Source organism: Kogia breviceps, chromosome 7 (genome assembly GCF_026419965.1).
Source record: "Kogia breviceps isolate mKogBre1 chromosome 7, mKogBre1 haplotype 1, whole genome shotgun sequence".
NCBI lineage: Eukaryota > Metazoa > Chordata > Mammalia > Artiodactyla > Physeteridae > Kogia > Kogia breviceps.
Genome location: NC_081316.1, coordinates 1,129,599 through 1,149,731, shown reverse-complemented (window position 1 = coordinate 1,149,731; position 20,133 = coordinate 1,129,599). Strand labels below are relative to the sequence as shown.

Below are 20,133 nucleotides of genomic sequence, written 5' to 3'. Positions count from 1 at the left end.
TTCTATTTTGCTTTATATATCACATTATATTGAGATCACATATTGATTGAATTCAATAGAATTTAATGGAGTTGAAAAATTATTTACTTATCATTATGAGATTCTACAGAATAAGAGTAGATTAAGAGGGTGATAGGAATCATGCTGTATATTACATGTGTAATTATTATCTTAATTATGTAATAAATTGTTATATATTATGTTGATAATGCATTATGAGTATATTATTTGATGACATATATGATCTATATTTTCTCTATCTCTTCCTGCCTCAGTGTTCACTAGAATATTAAAGAGATTGGTGAATCTGAATCAGATGAATCTCAGTTTAGAGGATTCTCAGAAAATCCCACATTTCAAAAGAGGTTATTTCAAAGGCAATGCTTATTAATTCATGTGGGTGAATGTTGTTGAAGGATTTCAGCAACTCTAAGAGCCCGGGGATATTTTGGGGTAGAAATGCCTTCTAGTAACCTTCCCATCACACTGTATGGAGGGAGTCCAGTTCCAGCTATAGGAAGAAACCTGGACGCCAACTTTGATGTGACCTTACTCTTTCAGTCAACTAATACAGGTCACTAAACATGCAGATCAAGAATTCCATTTAAGAGAATTCTAAAACTACATTTCAGTTCATGGGGAACCATTCCTGATAGAGTCTGTTTACCCATACAATGAACAATTCTACTGTGGCTACATTTCAAGAAGAAATCAAAGCAAAGCAATGGAATGTATTGCTTCTCATTAGGTGCTACAGAAGCATTCATCCATCACTTGCTAACGGAAAGACATTCATAGTCGGCTTCCCTTTAACAAATGTAATCAATACAATTGGTAATGAGAGTAACAATCAGGTGGCAATACCCTGGGAGGAAAACCAAGTGCTTTTTGTTTAACAGTAACAACAAAATGTCAGAAAAATTTCATCAACGAAAGACACTTATATCACTGAAAATCAAAAGCAAAAAATCCAAGCCCAGGTGGCTTTACGGTACACACTGCCTCTGGATTTTCCTTTTTTATTACAGCTTTTACATGGACTTATGACTAAGAGTACGGGCTCTCACTTCTGAAATCTCACTGTGCTTTTGCTGTGTCTTACACCTGGCGTTCAGGACTGTAGTGACAGATGGACTTGTGTTATCTCTCGTCCGTGCTCTTTAAAGGATAGGCAATTATTTAAACCATTGTACTCTCTGTTGTACCTATGCCTAGCACAACTGAGATATCGAATGAATGTCAGTTGCATTAAACAACTATTTATGTATACATAATATTAGCTTTTTCGTATTATTTTAGCTAGTTAGACTCTTTAGAAAAAGCAGGATAGTGTAATGGTTAAGAACAAACACTAGTCTCAGTGTTTAAATATCCACTCTTTCAGTTTTTAAGTTGGGCAAGGCATTCAACGTCTCCAAACTTCAAGTTCATTTTTAAAGTGAAATTAATAATCATTTGAGGGTTGTGAAGAATAAATGAAATAATACTAAAGGATTATTTAAACTAAGGAATTTTAAACTATTATTATCATTAATTTGGTCAAACTCACACTTACCTTTAACAACTTCCCTAATGCTAAAATAATATTGTAGGGACTAAAATGATTAAGGATACTAATCATAATTGGCAATTTGGGGGTTCATCTGTCAAAACTTTGGGGATATGCAAGAAGGTGATGTCGTCTACATCTTGTATTAAAACACACTGAAAGGAGTAAAAAATGCCCAATATGTGACAATAATAACTTGTTAACTTAAAGACGGTGCTTTGGATTTCAAAGCAGTTCCTCTTCACAGCAACCAGTTAAATAACCCAACACGTGGCTAAGATGAGTTATTAATTCCATTTCAATTATGAAAGCTTATCTATAACTGGCAAAAAGTATCTTCTGTAGTTGCAGAGTCAGCTTCACCAGCCTGAAGCTCATGCCAGAAAAGCCAAATGAATAACAGATTTGCTGTGAGCAACTTTCCAAACTTCTTGCAATAAGCCCTGTAATTTGCTTAAAGGTGTAATGTGCCACAATAATTGGACTGGTTTGAATTCTGTTAGCGCAATGCAGCATCTGCTGATACCATCCCTTCCTCCTAATTACAATTAATAGAGCCCCTTTGACTTTTTCAATTTCCAATTCCAGTGCATTCGCTGTTCAAAGCTGTTTGAGTCATTATGACTGTTGTTCTCCAATCATGGATTAATTCTCTCAAGAATGAACTGGGAGATAACTGGGTGAGGTGATGGCTTCACCATAAAAACTGATATCTAAGACAGAAAGTGAAGTGTGGATATGTGTGGATGTGTATACATACCCACACACCTATAACACAGATTTAATTTTTAAAAGTATATGGATAGGGGACTTACCTGGTGGTCCAGTGGTTAAGACTCAATGCTTCCAATGCAGGTGATATGGATTCAATCCGTGGTTGGGGAACTAAGATTTCACATGCCACACGGTACGGCCTAAAAATAAAACAAAATAAAATTTAAAAAAATAGTTAAGATGGTAAATTTAAAAAATTTTTTTAAGTATGTAGGTAGATACACATGCACATACACCCATATAAACATATATTTAACTTCATTGAAAACCTTGATTTATAATGTTTATGTACTATATCAGCTTTTTCCTATTAAATGGGGACAATATTAACCTAAACACTATATTTAAATTTGTCTCCCAAAACATTCTAGTAATTTAATTTGTTGCTTACACTTAATTCTGAGGGTATCTTGTCCCTTTGTTCATGCTGTTATGTGTTTGTTTTAGGGGGTGGTTGTCTGTTTTCTGTCGATTTTAAGTTAACTGAGCAGTTATTAAAGCAAAAGACAATTATTTGGGGGTAAGTTCAGTCACTTGCTTGTTGTACAGCCACAATCTGGCTTCACACACATGAGCTAAACTCCTGCAATGTGCCTTGACGAACTCATATCAATTATAATGACACTAATTTATGCTAATGAGAATGTGATAGGAGAGCCAATACGTTGAACTTTAAATAAACTTGCTATGCTTCAAAATGATTTTCTCACAATGATCATATGTGTATCAGTTGTATTAATGAGTGACAACCAGAGCAGAACTGTCTCATTGGAAGACCTCTAGCTTAAAATTTGGTGTCGTTGAATGCAAGGTTTTAAGCCAAAGCCAAACCTATCCAAAGTCCTTTTCTAACTATGCATTACTTCCACAGCTCTGAAACTCAGTTCCCTCATCTGTAATGTGGAGGTTAATAGAACCTCTCTTATAAAGTTGTTATGAGGAAGAGAGCTGGCATATATTGGGTGCCTAGCAGAGAAGAGATGCTGAAGGAATAATAATGTTCAGATGCTGAGTTGAGACCTAGAAGACGGTACAGAACTTTTACTAACTAAATGTTACATATTGCAGGGGAAAAGAAAGCCTGTGACAGAATTAGTTACATGAAGACTCAGAAGTTAGGTTCACTGGCTTCATTTATAAAATATCCTAAAAGTTGAATACATAAATAAATTGATTGAATAAAGTATGCTTCACAATATACATTTGCAGTTATCTACCTTTTGGTCTTGTAATCAATTGCATTACAGAAATTTCAGTCTAGCCCTTAGACTCAATTGATTCAGCAGTAAAAATCACACTTATAAATCATTAATGAATGCTTAATGTGCTAAGTATATTACATGCATCAGTTATGACTTATGACAAATCTATGTGAAAGTTATTGTTATTACTGCCATTTTTAAAATAGTTTAGATAGAAGTTCAGACAAGTTAAAATATTAGCATACATTCATAGATGAGCAGAGCTATGATTAGAACCCCCTGAACCCTAACATCCAAAGATAGCAGAGAACCAACAGAGACACCATTTCCCTGATAATGAGATGGACCCAACAGAGGAAGAGTCCCACAAAAGGGCCTGATTTGGACTCTACTTGAGACTAGCCTATAGAAAGGTCCTGGAAATAAATAAGGCGGGTGCTGGATGCAGCCAATGCAATTTGTTAAGTCCTGAGGATATGCGTGATAGGTGAATCTGATATGGATGAAAATAGGGTTTTTCTCAGTGTAGACAAAACAATTATCTCAGAATTCTCAAGTTGGTGCTATAACTAACGTACACATGGATACATATGGATTAAACACAGTCAGAGAAAAGATCAGAGAGGCTAGAAACTGTGACCAAGTCAATGCACCAAAGAAGAGAAGAAAGCACACACTAAGCAAAGGGAAGAAGTCTGCTAAGGCAAGTAGAAGATGGTGCTGACTGAGCAAATCCACGGTCATGATACTGCACCCCTACCCCTTCCATTTCCACGATGGACATCACTTACTTATCATGACACTTATCTTCCGCCACAGAGCTCGAAGAGACTTCAATTCCTCTGAAACCCAGTGAAACAGGCAGCCACTACTAACTGACATGGGTCAATCTGAATGAAATCCAGTGGCTATCTTGAGTATACACTATTAAATAAATGTTTCCTGAGCACTACTGAAGTGATACCAGTCCCTTTAGGGACTCCAACTCACTCAACAAAGTATGATCCTTTCAAAAAGCAAAACCAAAAAAAATGTTTTGTTAGTAATTCATCATAGGAAAGGACAATGTGAAAACTTAAGATTTTTTTTCCAAAACCAAATTTTATATTAGATTGATATAGAACATATAAACCATTCCTGCAGTTAGAGATAATCTTTAAAATCTCTAAGATAAAAAATGAAAGAAAAATTTATAAGCAGAAGTCCAGACACTTAATACGCAAGCTCAAACAGTGAAGGACGTATGAAGTTTTTCCCCCAAATTCTGCTCAGCCCCTTAGTTTATTCCATTGGTTATACAAACAAGAAATCTCTATAACCTTATGAACACTGGCCAGGTCAGACAACTGGAAATTCTGTAATGTCACAGAATGCTATGGCTGACAGGAAGTAGTAATCTAGGCACCCAGGTTCATTACTGAAATGGGGGATGTCGAGCAAGAGACAACCTGGTGCTGGTGTCCTGGCAATAGAGAGCTTACGACTGACCACTATCAAGAGGTCTATGCCAGCAGGAAGGTAGATAGATAGCTCATCTTCTAGTAAGTGCGTGAAGAAGGAAAATTCTAGAAGCAAGGGCAGGCATTAGAAAATCTGAGTATGTTACTGAGACATGTGTTCAAGCACCTACCTGGTCAGAAACAGGGTGAAATATGGTGACTTTCTCTACCTATGAGGCAGAAACTCAAATGAGCTAGACCTGAAGCCATGTTGCCTTGATTCCAAGTCCTCTGAGTATTGCCTTTGGAAAGTAAAACACCTGAAAACCCAAGTCCAAATTCTGGTTCTGCCACTTATTATTTGTGTAACTTTGGGAAAACTGCTTTGCCTTCCTGAACATCAGTTTTCTCATCTGTAAAATACTGTTAGCACACTTAACTCTGTAAGGACATGTTAAAAATTAAATAAGAAAACGTATTTGAAATGCCTCATACAGCACCTAGCACATAAATGCACCTTAAAAAATGCTCGGATCTACTATAGAATTATACCTCCTCATCCGCAAGTGCTAACAGGATATTTGGCCTAAAATTTGATGTGGAATGGGGAGAAAACTGAACTTCAAGCGGCTCTTCCACTGTGGACATATTGTGCCAAAGGACAGTGGCAAACTATGGACAATGGGTTCAGAAGTCATTGAGGGCGTATTCTTCAAATCAACATTGGATTGATTTTTGGAGCAGCTCAGTCCAACAAAAGAAAGGATAAAAATAAATCTGATCATTAATAACTTTATCAGAAGGATGGACATACTGACAACTTGGGTTTGTTTTTTCCCTGTGAGGAAACGCCCCAAATAAAAATAAAGGTGACTGTTTTCATTTCTGCAATGACAAACTCAGCTTTAGTGCAACTTCCTGAAGTAAGTCCCCCTCAACCGTATGCACGGAATGAAGCCCACTGATCCCTACCTTTGTCTATGTTAAGTCTTATCTATATGGTGCGTGGAAAGGCTCCTACATGTGGCTCGGCCTCAGTACAGTCAGAGCTTCCTGCAACCATTTCCACAAGACTGAGGCTGGGAAGGTTTGGTTTGGGGAAGATGTAAATAAGGGAGACTGGAGCTCAGCTGTGGAAATGTAGAGGCAATATGTGAAACTGGCTTGTAGCATGTCATTTCATATGCATTTAATGTTTTGATACACTATTGAGAAGAACTGCCAATGAAGTACCTCCTTGCTTCCATAAACAAGAACATACAAAAGTTCCTCAGTTTGTTGGATTAGGTTACACTGTGGTTGCCTCCCTTTTTGGAAAGCTGTTTATGAAGATTTTAAATACACGGTCTCTTTCTGTAGATACACAGACCTAGATAGATAGATAGATGATAGATAGACAGATAGATAGATAGATAGCTCATATATACATTGTATACACACACACACACACACACAAACACACACATACATATCACATATCTATCAGGGATGGTTACAAAACTCAGAGATACATGAGATATATGATATGTGTTATATGTATTATATATTATATGTGTTACATATGTATTACGCAATATATATATGTATGTAGCTATCTAAATATTATATGATATTTGGGGAACTTTTTCTTGTATGAGTGTTAGTGACAGTCACATAAGACTAAGGAATAACTTCGTCTTCCACAACATAGTCATGATTGCAATAACTGTTAAGTGCCCACAAGATAGGACAGATATCAAACAGTACAAAGCACTGCATCTGAACCTTTGGACACCACTACCCTCATCTTAAATCTACATAATTATTGCAATACATTTATTCCAGGTCATAACTCTTTCTGTTTTCAAAATATATTACATAGAAAGAAGCAGAGAGAAGCAAATGCTGTCTTTTAGATGGATAAGAAACTCAGAAAAAAATGATTATTTCTTTTCACTGCAATAACCATTCACATAACTCATAGAGTGATAATCTCTCTCCAATTTGGAACTATAAAACTAATCAATATGAGTGAGCTCCTGAATTACCCATAAACCTCTGTACAATGTATGCTAAATTTTCTATATGTATGTAATGTGTAATGTATTTTTTTTAGGGAGAAGAGCCATAGCTTATAAAGGTTCTTGGATATGTGATTCCCACCAAATATAGAAATAAACAGCTACTGCATTTGAGTATGTTTGTCTTTAGTTGTATCTCAAACCTAAAATTGCAGCTCTACAAAAAATGAATTATTAGGGCTTCCCCGGTGGTGCAGTGGTTGAGAGTCCGCCTGCCAATGCAGGGGACGCGGGTTCGTGCCCCGGTCCGGGAGGATCCCGCGTGCCGCGGAGCGGCTGGGCCCCGTGAGCCGTGGCCGCTGGGCCTGCACGTCCGGAGCCAGCGCTCCGCAACGAGAGAGGCCGCAACAGTGAGAGGCCCGCGTACCGCAAAAAAAAAAAAAAAAAAAAGTAAAAAAAAAAAAAGAATTATTGGAGGCACAGTGAAATATGGTAAGGGATGCAACCCGTTAACTTTCTACTTCTGATATCACTAAGGGTGGTGTCAAAAAAATTGTCCTCAAATGTGCAGATATGTTTGTGGGATTTACTGTGAATAAACTTCCAGGGAGTCCTAATTTAGGCAAGGGTTTTTAAAGAGTTGTTGCACACAAATACTTTATGCTAATTAAGAACGCAAGAGTATTACCTTTTATGGCTCAAAAATCAATACAGCTATCTCAAATATCAGTATCCAATATTATGGATTTTACTTTTAGACAGGGACAGCATACCTTCATTTTAAATTAGGTAATCTAAAACTCATGCTTACTTTTATCTACATTAAGTTCTATACCAAGTCTTACTCATCGATATATGCAAATAGAAAGATTCAACACAGCAAAGAAATTCCCCTGAAAAATTCAGGATATTTCCTCTTATCTCCTATAGTGTGATAGTCTTTAGGCTGAAAAATCTTGGTCTTCTGATTTGTCCTTTTTTCTGACATTTTCTGACGTTTCCTCATTGGAGGAAGAATGGCTAATCCAAAAGGCCCCTATTCCCAGTGGGCAGAGTCCTATCAGGGTCAGTCTTGGTGTGCAACGTTTCTCTGGCCTCCCAGACATGTGTACACAGAGGGCACACAGAGGGTTTTCACAGCCAGTCTCCAGGCCATGTTAAACATGGTCTGTCTCTATAACCCTAAACCTGTCTATATTCTAGCTCTTCCAGAGCTCCTCCCTGTAACTAAGTCAACAAAGTCATATACCCCAAGGTGTAGATGTGAGAGGAGTTATCAATCCTTCACATGCTGTCTAATCCAGGACAGTAGTAATCAAGTTCATACTTTGCCCCATTAGGCTCACTATTTTGTAACATACTCTTAACAGCTAGCACTATGAAACAGAAAAAGAATGAGTAGCACCGAAAGCCAAACTTCCAGCAAAAAGCGTGGACTTAATGTTTATAGAATACTCTGAGAATCTACAGAAAAAGAGAAAAAATTAAATAAAAGCAGAAACAGGACCTGCTACGCATGATCTTGATAACTTAGGTATTAGATTCCAGGTACAAAGAATGTGGGAATAACTACACATATCTTTGCCAAGGTCTCTAGAAAATTTAGATTTGGAGCTACCACTGACCAAAATCCAACCGCGTCATGAATGTAAGGTCAGGGCATAGGAGCACACTCAGTGCACTGGTGAGACAACAGGCCTGCCAACTTTACACCGTTAATGAGTGTTTAAAACAGTTCACAAAATCATCTGCAGCCTACAGCCTTCATGTTAAAACTGGCCAGGCAGGGCTTCCCTGGTGGCGCAGTGGTTGAGAATCCGCCTGCCGATGCAGGGGACGCGGGTTCGTGCCCCGGTCCGGGAAGATCCCACATGCTGCGGAGCGGCTGGGCCCGTGAGCCGTGGCCGCTGCGCCTGCGCGTCCGGAGCCTGTGCCCCGCAACGGGAGAGGCCACAGCAGTGAGAGGCCCGCGTACCGCAAAAAAAAAAAAAAAAAAAAAAAACTGGCCAGGCAGAGCTTTCTCTCAAGGGACCACAGAATCTAGGTTACGCTGTTACAACCCTCAGGGTAAGGATTTGAGCCAAAGGTTACTCAAATTTTACACTATCTCTACTCAGTGTCAGAGAAAAACGTTTAACTCAGACTTCCCCGTTTTTTTCTTTCTTTTTTTTTTTTTTCCCCCCCGGTACGCGGGCCTCTCACTGTCGTGGCCTCTCCCGTTGCGGAGCACAGGCTCCGGACGTGCAGGCCCAGCGGCCACGGCTCACGGGCCCAGCCGCTCCGCGGCACGTGGGATCTTCCCGGACCGGGGCACGAACCCGCGTCCCCTGCATCGGCAGGCGGACTCTCCACCACTGCGCCACCAGGGAAGCCCCACCCTGTTTTATGAGGGGAAAAACAGAAAGAAACTTAGGTTGTTATTTTGTTTTGTTTTCTGAAAAAAATTAACTAATGAGAGATTTTTTAAAATCCTGTAAACCAGGAGAAAGTTCTGCCTCCTAAGTGGAATATAACTATAAAAACCATCTATTTTGGAAAAATTGATTCGTTCCCTAAAAGTTTATTAACTAACTGATGCATGCAAGTGTTTTAGAGCCGAATCACCAGCGTCTATTAGGTGGTATTTAACATGAAACATACTGTGAATTAGCCTTCTGTCACATATCACCAAAAACATTTTATTACAAAGCCCAATATAATGTGAGTTCATCATCCTGTTAATTTTATTCATCTTTTTAATTTTAATCTTCCACATTACCATCAGTGAAAGAGTCTATCCCACAAGATTATATCATGACCTTATTTTGCAGCCTTTACTCCACCTTTTAAATGTTTTCACTTTATTTGGTTTTTAATCCTATAGGTACACGTAAATATTTACAGTATTAGGTTACTTCAAAAACTCAAATTCATATTCTTCATTTGAAGCAACAATAACCAGTTTGTTGTAGTTTTTAACAATGAGCATGGTTGCTTTATTAGCTTTTGCTGCAATATTGCTGCTTAAAAAACAACCCCAAAAACTCAATGGCTCATAACAACATTTCATTTCACACTTATGGTATGGCAGATTTTTTGATCTCATGATGGATCAGAAAAGCCTGAGAGAGATAAGTGGCAACCTGCTTCAGGAAATGGCTCAGAAGTGGTACCCTATCATTTCCTTCCAAATCCCACTGGTCAGTTCAAGCCACAGGTCAAGCCCAGTATATGGGATGGAGAAGTATATTCCACTCATAGTGAACCACTGCAAGGGCAGAGAGGAAAGGAAGAATTTTTAATAAAACATACACTCTACCATAGTCACTAAGTTTATTTCTACAAACTTAGCCCTGTAATACTAGGGAGTGATCTAAATACAGCTACACAATAGGAATTCTAGGAACTTGGCCCTATTCAGGTTACATAGGAAGATCTGCCCGAAGGGAGGCAGGACTTAAAAAAAAAAAAAAAAAAAAAAACTATGTAAAGGTGATACACCCATAAAAGGAATATCTCCATGCAGTTGCCTGAACATGCCATGCTACCAGACACACCCCTGCCTTCTACCTGAAATTCTCTGTCCTTCACAATTGATACTATCCTTAGCAGAGCCCAGTTCGACATTCATTCCTAATTTAACTTTGCTACCTATATTGGCCCTTTAAAACAGAATGTGTATATGACTGTAACACATTTATTGTACTTATCAGAAATGTGCTATAATCCAATCGTTTATCAGCATTATGGGTTCTCTGAAGGTAAGCACAGTATATTCACCACTGTACATCAAGGTTAGTTCCTGGCTATAGGGATATTCAAATATCAGACAATCCATTTAATCTAAATGATCTTAAAGTTTCTTCCTACTCTAACATTAAACACAGAGCACTGTGCTGTCACAAGAGTTTGGAGCGTTGTTCTGACAAAGCAGCAATGATTCTCCAGTCTTAGTGCTAAAAATCCTAACAATAATCGAAAAAGTTACTCTGCTTGCTGCGTTTACCCAGCATTTGCTCCAACCTTCAGCTCCCTCTCTTGGACTTCTCGGCCTCAGGGTCCTCTTTTCACTCAGTCTTTGCATTGCTGTTCATCCTGGCGATCATTTCATGGCAATGATTTTGGCAGACAAAGCAACTCCTAGGCCCAGCCAGGTGTCCGCTTTGGCACCCTCACCAGTGGTGGGGGTGGACTCAGATGTTCCCCACACTTGTGAATTGGCTGCCCAATCTCAGCCAGCTCCCATGAACTTAATTATCACACTCAATTTCAAAATTAAAAAAAATAGTCAAGAGAACATGCGTAAAATGTCAGATGCTGCCGCTTCTTGCCGTCCCCTGCCACGTCCTCCTCGACAGAGCACTGCTGTAAACAAATCAGTGTTTCTTCATCATCATTTTAGCTTGATTTGTGGGCTGTGGAAATGGAATACAATTCTTTATGTCTGAAGAGCTGATTAATTCCAGGGGTGAAAGCAGCTCTGTGCTTGTCCGTCAGATTGTAACTAAGGTGCTCAACCTATAATCCATGAGTAAGGGAAAGGTCCAGGAATGACTTTGACATTTAACATGTCTTTTTTGGAAGCATGTTACAATTTTAGACATCAAAAGTTGGAATTTTATATTAAAATAAAATTGTAAACAGAATTAGACCTCAAATACTCTTGTATCTTTCCCTTTTCTCTCAGCCAATGATGTGTTGTATTTTCTTAATGAAGAATGTTTTTGTAGACTCTGAATTGCCATTCATTTGTTTAATACCTTTCCTGCTGCTCCATTTGTTTTATCTACTGTACCAACCTACTGGTCAAAATCCCATGTTTATTCTCCATAACCAAAACTACAGTACTCTCAAAAGAACAGGCATAAAGGGGCTTCCCGGGTGGCGCAGTGGTTGAGAGTCCGCCTGCCGATGCAGGGGACACGGGTTTGTGCCCCGGTCCGGGAAGATCCCACATGCCGCGGAGCAGCTGGGCCCGTGAGCCATGGCCGCTGAGCCTGCACGTCCGGAGCCTGTGCCCCGCAACGGGTGAGGCCACAGCAGTGAGAGGCCCGCGTACCGCAAAAAAAAAAAAAAAAAAAAAAGAATAGGCATATAGATCAATGGAATAGAATTGAGATCCCAGAAATAACCCCATACATTTACAGTTAAATTATTTTTCACAAGGGCACCATGACAGATTAATGGGGAAAGAATAGTCTTTTCAACAAATGATGCTAGGACAATTGGATATCTACTTGCAAATGAATTAAGTCAGACATCTTCCTCCCAACATTGTCAAAATGAATTTGAAATTAACCAAAAAGCTAAATGTGAGAGACAAAACTTTAAAACTCTTGAAAGAAAATAGATATAAATGTTTGTGACCAAGAATTAGGCAATGGCTTCTTAGAAATGGCACCTAAAGCACAAGCAACCATGGAAAAAAATACATAAATTGGATTTCATCAAATTTTAAAACTTTTTTGTTTCAAAGGCCACTATCAAAAGTGAAAGTACAAAAAGAATGGGAGAAAATACTTTCAAATCATATATCTGATTTGTATACAAAATATATAAAGAACTCCAAAATAAAAAATAATAAGTCAATTAAAAATGGACAAAGGATTTGGATATACATTTTTGCAAAGAATCCATAAATGGCCAATAAGCGCATGGGAAACTGCTTAACATCATTAGTCATTAGGGAAAGGCAAGTAAAATCAACAAGATACCACTTCACACCCACTAAGATGGCTATAATCAAAAAGACAGACAATAACAAGTTTTTACAAGGATGTGGAGAAATTGAAACTCTTATGCCTCACTGATGGGAATGTGAAATGCTGCAGCCACCTGGAAAATAGCTTGGCAGTTCCTCAAAAGTTAAACAGAGTTACCTTATGACCCAGCAATTCCACTCCTAGGTGCATACCCAGGAAAACTGAAAACATATTTTCACACAAAACGTTCATAGCAGCACTATTCACAAGAGCCCCAAAGTGAAAACAACCCGTGTCCATCAAGTGAAGAGTAGATAAACAAAATGTAATATATCCATACAATGGGACTCAGCCCTGACAGAGAAAGAAACACCCATACATGCTACAAGGAGGAAGCTTGAAAACATTATGCTAAGTGAATGAAGCCACAGAGGACCCCATATTACATGATCCATTGACGTGAAATGTCCAGAATAAGCAAATTCATAGAAACAGAAAGCACATTAGTGGTTCGCGGGATTCTGGGGAAGAGGAAATGGGACTGACTGCTAACGGGTATGGGATTTCTTTTGTGGGAGATGAAATTGTTCTGGAATTAGACAGTTGCATTGATCTTTTGAATATACTAAAAATCACTGAATTATATACTTTAAAGGGGTGAATTTTATAGTATGTAAATTATATTTCAGTAATAAAAAATGAACAATCTATTGAGATATTAAACAACATTGAGGTATCTCAAAATAATTATGTTGACTGAAAGAAGCTACACCAAAAAAAGAGTAATACTCTAAGAGTCTATGAATATATTCTAGGAAATGCAAATTAATCTGTACTGACAGGAAACAGATCAGTAGTGGCCTGATGGGAGGTATGAGAGGAGGAGGAGGTTACAAAGGGGCAGCAGTGAACTTGAGGGAAGATGAACATGTTATCTTGATTGTGGTGATGGTTCCAGAGTTGCATACATATGATAAAACTTACCAATTGTACATTTTCTATATGTGCAATTTATTATATGTCAATTATTTCTTAAAAATTATTAAGGAAAGATACATCAACTGGGAGGAGACACTCAGACCTAGAAAACTGAGATTATGTGGACATATTAGCATGTTCCTGGCAGTGGGGCAATTACAAGAATGTTTGGCCCAAAAAGCAGTGACAGCAGAAAACAAGGTCACAGGCATTTGTAAAGCCACCTAAAAACTATGCCCTAGACAGAGCTCCATGAGAACTAGGTCTTTTCTGTGTTCAACGTCAGTATGTAGAGCAGTACCTAACACAAGGCAGCCTTCAATAAATGACTGAATAAAGTATTCTGAGCTTCCAATGACAAAATGATCTGTTTTCCTTGAAGTCCATCATTATTTAAAACACACACAGGATGTGTGTGTTTTGAGTATATATGTTACAAGTTGACAGAAGAGTCATACATTTAATTAGAGTCTCAAATGGCTTTATGGTCTAAATGTGGTGACAAATCAGTTCTTTTGACCCAGGAATTAGGATTTTAAAGCTTCCTATTTGAAACTGAGGAAAGAGAGCACTTTTTGGCGCACACCTGATCCCAGTCTGGAGGAGTGATGTAAGAGTTGAGAGCTGACACTACCTGATACTGCTCCCCAGATTAAAAATTCTTTCTCTGCTTAAGTTCTTGTTACCTGGAACTCTCTTTCTCTGACCCCTTGCATGGCAGGGTCTATCATCCAACAGACAGGAATTCCTAATCATGCTATACTAGTGCCTCTAATGACACAAATTACATTGTATTGTCTCCATGCATTTTCCTCATAACACTAATGCATGCCACTAACATTTTTTTATTTGCCTTTTTTTAATCTGACTCCTCCAACTAGAATTCTAAGCTCCATAAAGGAAGGAATCTTATTTATCTTTTTCTGCTAAATATCCAGTACTCAAACACAAAGACTGGCGCATTTTAAACATTTAATAAACATCTTTGAATGAATGAATGAATGAATGAATGTATGGGTGTAAGTATAATAACTTTAAAGGGAAAGCTAGTTGTATTCTTTGAATACTATAAACGTCGGGTTGGTCTCGCCTGCAAAAATAAGTAAGGCTCACATCCAGTTTCCAGTTCAGGAATAGCAAAGATCCTTTCCTTCCATTCCATTCCATTCTAACAGTTCAATATTTTCTGAACATCCACTATGATCCAAATGTTTTATTAGGCCGTGACGATATAAAGATGAAATAACGCTTTCTGTTGTTTCCCCTGTTTGGAGGACAAGGAACATGGAAAGCGATGAAACCTGAATCAAAAGCTATCATCTCCAGGTAGCGCTTCTGGTGTGCTTTGTGCAAGAGGAGCAGGATGTAAGCGATTAAACTTAAGTTTGAAGACAGTCTGTGAATTTTAATTATCTCTACTATCCCTGTCTCCCATTGCCATGGATAACTGAAAGTTGGCCACATTGCTAGGTAACGCTTCATTCCCTGCATAACTTGGCACTTAGATCACGCTCAGCAAGAGAAGCGATTATAGCAATTGTCTCATGGGGGTGGGCAGAGGATAGATATAAACTGACTCTTGATGACTTTCTACTTTCAACATATTTATTAGATTTATCAACTTGGTTTTGAAAACCTTCAAATACATATGCTCAGTTGTTGTACCTACCAACCTGGGGGGTGGGGGTTGCAAGAAATGGGTATCATTCCAGGTGTAGCTACGTATGTAAGAGCACTGAGCAGTGACCTCTATGGTCCCTCACTTTCCCCAACATATGTCTATCCAGGAAGTTACGTGAAAGCTATGATTAAACAAAGATTGAAAACAAAAACAAACAAAGTAAAATGTAGCTTTGGGATCATGTTTGCCCTGTAGGTTGATTGGTGCTTTGGTGGAAAGGACTTCTAGGTTTTTCAAATTGTTGAAGCAGCTCTTTTGTTCATTTCACTACCTTTCCCCAACTGCCTCACTTCCTAAGTCAACGCTTTGTGACTTTGAAACAGTCAGTTTAGACTTTCTAAATAAAGCATGGTGCTTGAGACAATCACCCCAAAGCTTGAATGCTGTGTTTGCTGTGTCCATCTTACAGCCATTCCCAGACAGTCTGCGAGGAAGGTAGCTGCACCACCTCTCAAATACTATTCTGACCCTCTGTAGAATATGCAGAGTGAAGATATTTTTTCCAGCAAGAAGAACCAGCAGGCATTTTAGCACTGGGCTGAGCAGGGTCCATTCAGTGTTATCAACAAAACTGTCAGCATCTCCTAATATGTCAGTTGTTGGGAAGCTGTCTGTAACATTTAAGGCACGGTTATGAAACTGTATCAAACGCAGGTGTCTGAGTCAGAAAAATTAAACTCACCGATAACTGAAAAGCCATCAGGAGTTGTATTTGAAAATGCCAATATCTTTAGCTGTGTGTGATGGTGTTTGGTTGGTTTGGGATTTTTTTTTTTTTTTTTTGTAATCCTTTTCCTTTGAGTAGTGAACTGCACTTTTCAGGGTCTATCTCAATTTTCTTTCAACTTCCTTTACCTCCTGTTAAAAATTTTTAAAAGAAAGTAGAAAAACACTTTTAAGCTTAAAGCTATCATAAGTTACGATATGGGTAAGATTCCTTGACCTCTCATTACCTAATGAGCTACTCTCAGGCAAGTGATTCCTACAGACTTACATGACGTCTCCCAAATTTTTAAAAATAATAACAGAAAACCTATTTCTAATTATTGAAATTATTTTTCCTCACCATCATCAGAATCTCACAGAGGTCTCCTGCAGCTCTAGATAATCTGCGGAAATGCTGGTGCGGAGGGATGCTTCACAGCGTACTAGAAACATCACTGATGCCCCCGATAGTCTGGACCTTCTGCCATGTGCTCCCACACCGTCCACTACATCTCCTCTGCAGAACTCAGGACAGTGGCGATTGATTATTTGTGTGGCTTTTGCTGACTAAGCTCTACACGTGTGTCATTATGCCAAGTGCTCTGCAAATGTTTTACGACGTAATCTGTACAGTAACTCTCTGAGCTTCATATGTTCATTAAGTCAGCATTTTAGAAATGAAAAATGTGTCTTTGAGAGATGTTAGGTAGCTTGCTCAAGGTCACGTACTTTGTAATTGGCAGTGCCCTGACTAATGGTTACGTGACCTCAATGGACATCATCTTAACCACTATGCAAAACGGACTTTCTAGTTGATAAGCCAATGCTAGATATTTTTACAAAGGCATTTTCAATTGCTCTTTAGGGGTAGTTAATTAAAGAACACAATGTAAGATAGTTGTCCACATCTTGGGATGAACTATACAAGACCGATGAAGGAATAACTGCAAAATGCAGCTACAACGAGCAGAGTTCAAGAGTACAGCCACACAGATGAAGCAGATTGCAAAAAGTGTAGTGGGGTATGTGGGTGATAGATAGGATTTAGTTAGATATGTGTACATATAGAAGTTTATTTAATTTTATTGTCATTTCTAGATTTATAAATAGATATGTTCTTAGTTTTAGAAAAATAATAAAGGGATAAAGAAGAAGGTATAAAATCACCCCAAATCCTGCCACTGAGAAATACCAATTATCAACATTCAGGGCACTTCATTCAGGATACTGAGACATTATACGTATCTTGTGATGCTTTCAGTCATTCTACCAGTATAGATAGATAGGATGAATCACAAGATTGTTATTTATAAAGACATTATTAAACATGGATTCATATTCCTTATATTTTAAAAATAAAATATTGAGATTATTCAATGAAAATTAATGTATTTAACAAAAATGTTGGCTTATAGCTAAACTAAAATAGTTACTAAATTTAAAGAATTATTTCTTAACAGAAAAGGTATTGCTGAAATAATTCAATACAAAATTTAATTAAAAACCATGAGAAATATTGAGGTTGAAATAATTCATTTTTAACTACACTTTACAAGTTTAATTAATTAAGCTTAAACGGTATCAAGTGACTCTGCTATGAAAGATGAGAAAGAACTTCATTCCCCTTCCAATCACCCTTGCTTTTAAGCAATTGTTTAGGCACTTTTTAAAAAAGCTGAAGTAATTTCAATATCTCTAATATTTCTGATGTCTTAAAATGACATCCCGCTTTTAACGTTTTTCTAGATTTTCTCTACAAGATCCCAAGTGATCTGATCAAATCAATGGCACCATCAACTAAAAGATGCACCACCATCTTAAGTACAACTAAGAATGAAAACATGCTGTCACTTATAAGATGCTATTTATTGTTATATGTGTTCCAATTTAAAAGAGGATAAAATCGGAAACAGAAAAGTAGGTCTTAGAACTGATGAAATATGAAACTATTCTTATTTTCAGGTAAAGGAACCCAACGGAGTATAGTAAAAAGATTCTACTCAGCCACTTCACTGAACTTGCCGAAGCTAGTCAACAGTCAATAAAGAAACCTCTGATTCCGCATCTTCTAACTCCTATCATTTTTCATACACCAAAACAGCTCCCTCCATTCTAAAGTATGAGGAGGTAGAGGACAGAGCTAGAAACTTAAACTCACAAAAACAAAAATAATAAAATGGCTAAATTACCTTCAAATGAAAATGTCTGCTTTCATATGGATCCCTGATACTGGATCATTTTAAATGGGCCACATGCAACCTAAAGTCAACACGTTCTCTGCTTCAGAGTTTGACCAGAAGATTACGATCTCTTAATTTTCTTCCTTTCATTTGTGGATAAAACTGAACTAATGGTCTGTTGATTCTATTGCACGCACAGCATTTAGAATGACTTATTATACTGCAGTTGCATCTTCACTGTCTGGTATTTTATCTTATGATTGATGGAAATTCTATTACCATTTGAATAGTGAGCCCTCTTTGACCGTTTTTAGTTCATTATTATTACATTATCTAAACATGATTAGGTTTAAAATGAATATGAATAAACTCTCTCCACTGAGAATAGTTTTTATTTTGTTCCTAAAGATCAAAAAAGAAAAAATATTAACGTGAATAATATAACTGTTGGCTGTCAAGAAGAATGAAATCCATAGTAGAAGGAAACTGTGGCTAATTTTGAGTTAATATATCCCCAAAGTTTAGATTATTTTAGCATCAAAAGTTTTTATTAGAGTTGAATATATGGTTTCATGTCACAGTTCCACAAGAAACTACTTTGTGATATTTGGCATGTCAATTACCTCTCTGAGGCTGAGTTTCATTACCACTCCTATATGCAATGTAGCCAGGTAAAATTGAGGTAATACTATTATTAAAAGGAGGGTGATAAAAATTGATATTGGGGTATAAGTATCAGTTTCTGTCATAGAAAGCCACAAAAATTGACTTTTCTATTTTATATTTAAATGAAAATGAAACATATAAATGCAAATACTTTAAGGGTATAATTACTTACTGTAAATACTTTTTCTTTAGTTCTCTTATAAATTTTCAGACAGAAATAACTTGGTTTTTGTTACTGCTTCATAATCATAATACTCTAGTTGAAAGAGGAAGCCTTGCCAAGTTTAGTGAAATACTTGAGTCAACCAGAATTGTAGTAATTGTTTCTTTTAAGCAACTTACGGTGCAATTAGTGACATGGGTGAGGGCATTTAAAATGCATGTTCGTTTTTATCTTGTCCCATTAAAATAAAGAGGCATTTTGTTGAAGCGAGCTGATTATCTCTAAGATATTGTTCCTTCACAAAATTTCCCAATTTAGTCCACTTCTGAGTTCTCTCAGGGTTTGAGTAAAATAAAGAGCCTGATAACTGAATTGCTTTAGCAAATGATATCCCCTGATGGGGCAGCAGGAAAGCACAGGAAAGTTTTAAACAGCTGAAAGTACGACGCGGCCTGGCATGAACCTCCTTTCTTGCAAGAGATGGAAAGGAAAACAAAACAAAACAAAAAACAGTAAATAACTTTTTGAACTAATGTACTTCAAAGATAAATTTTAAAATCTCCTTAATGGCAAATTTTCTCACAATTTATGCCTCCACAGTCTGTGGTGCAAGCTTTGACTTTTTTGATATTTTAAAAAAGCTCTGCATTGTATTTGAACAAAGAATTGAGGGAGAAATCAACTTTTCATCTCAAAGTGTCCTAATTAATAGCCCCTCCACATCAGAAAGCAGTGTGTCATGCAGTTTGGCGGGAAACTGTTTCGATCTACAGGCCCAAACTCTAACCCAATTCATTCATCAGTCAAAACAAAGTTGTTTAAGAGTGACAGGAATTAGGGCTATGGCTGATTGAAAAGAATGGCAAATCCTCTCCTCAAAAACAACTGAAAAGCCAAACAAATAGACCAAAAACACAACAAAACAGAAACCAAGAAAACAATTTCACTGCTCTAAAAATCACCCAGAGGCAGAATCAATCTGAAAAGTATTTATGGTTTCAAAACTGCTGGACGCTCAGTAAGAAAAGTGGAGATCTATGCATTCTGGCCTGGCCTTCCATCTTTTCCCCACCCCCACCCCAGCTCAGCATGGCAGTTCTGCCAGGATGGGTCAA

General features: G+C 37.7%; 1 pseudogene; it reads right to left on the bottom strand.

The window, feature by feature from the left end:
- Positions 1 to 2,377: 2,377 nt before the first annotated feature.
- Positions 2,378 to 20,133, bottom strand: part of LOC131759679 (suppressor of SWI4 1 homolog) — a 31,305-nt pseudogene continuing 13,549 nt past the window's right edge.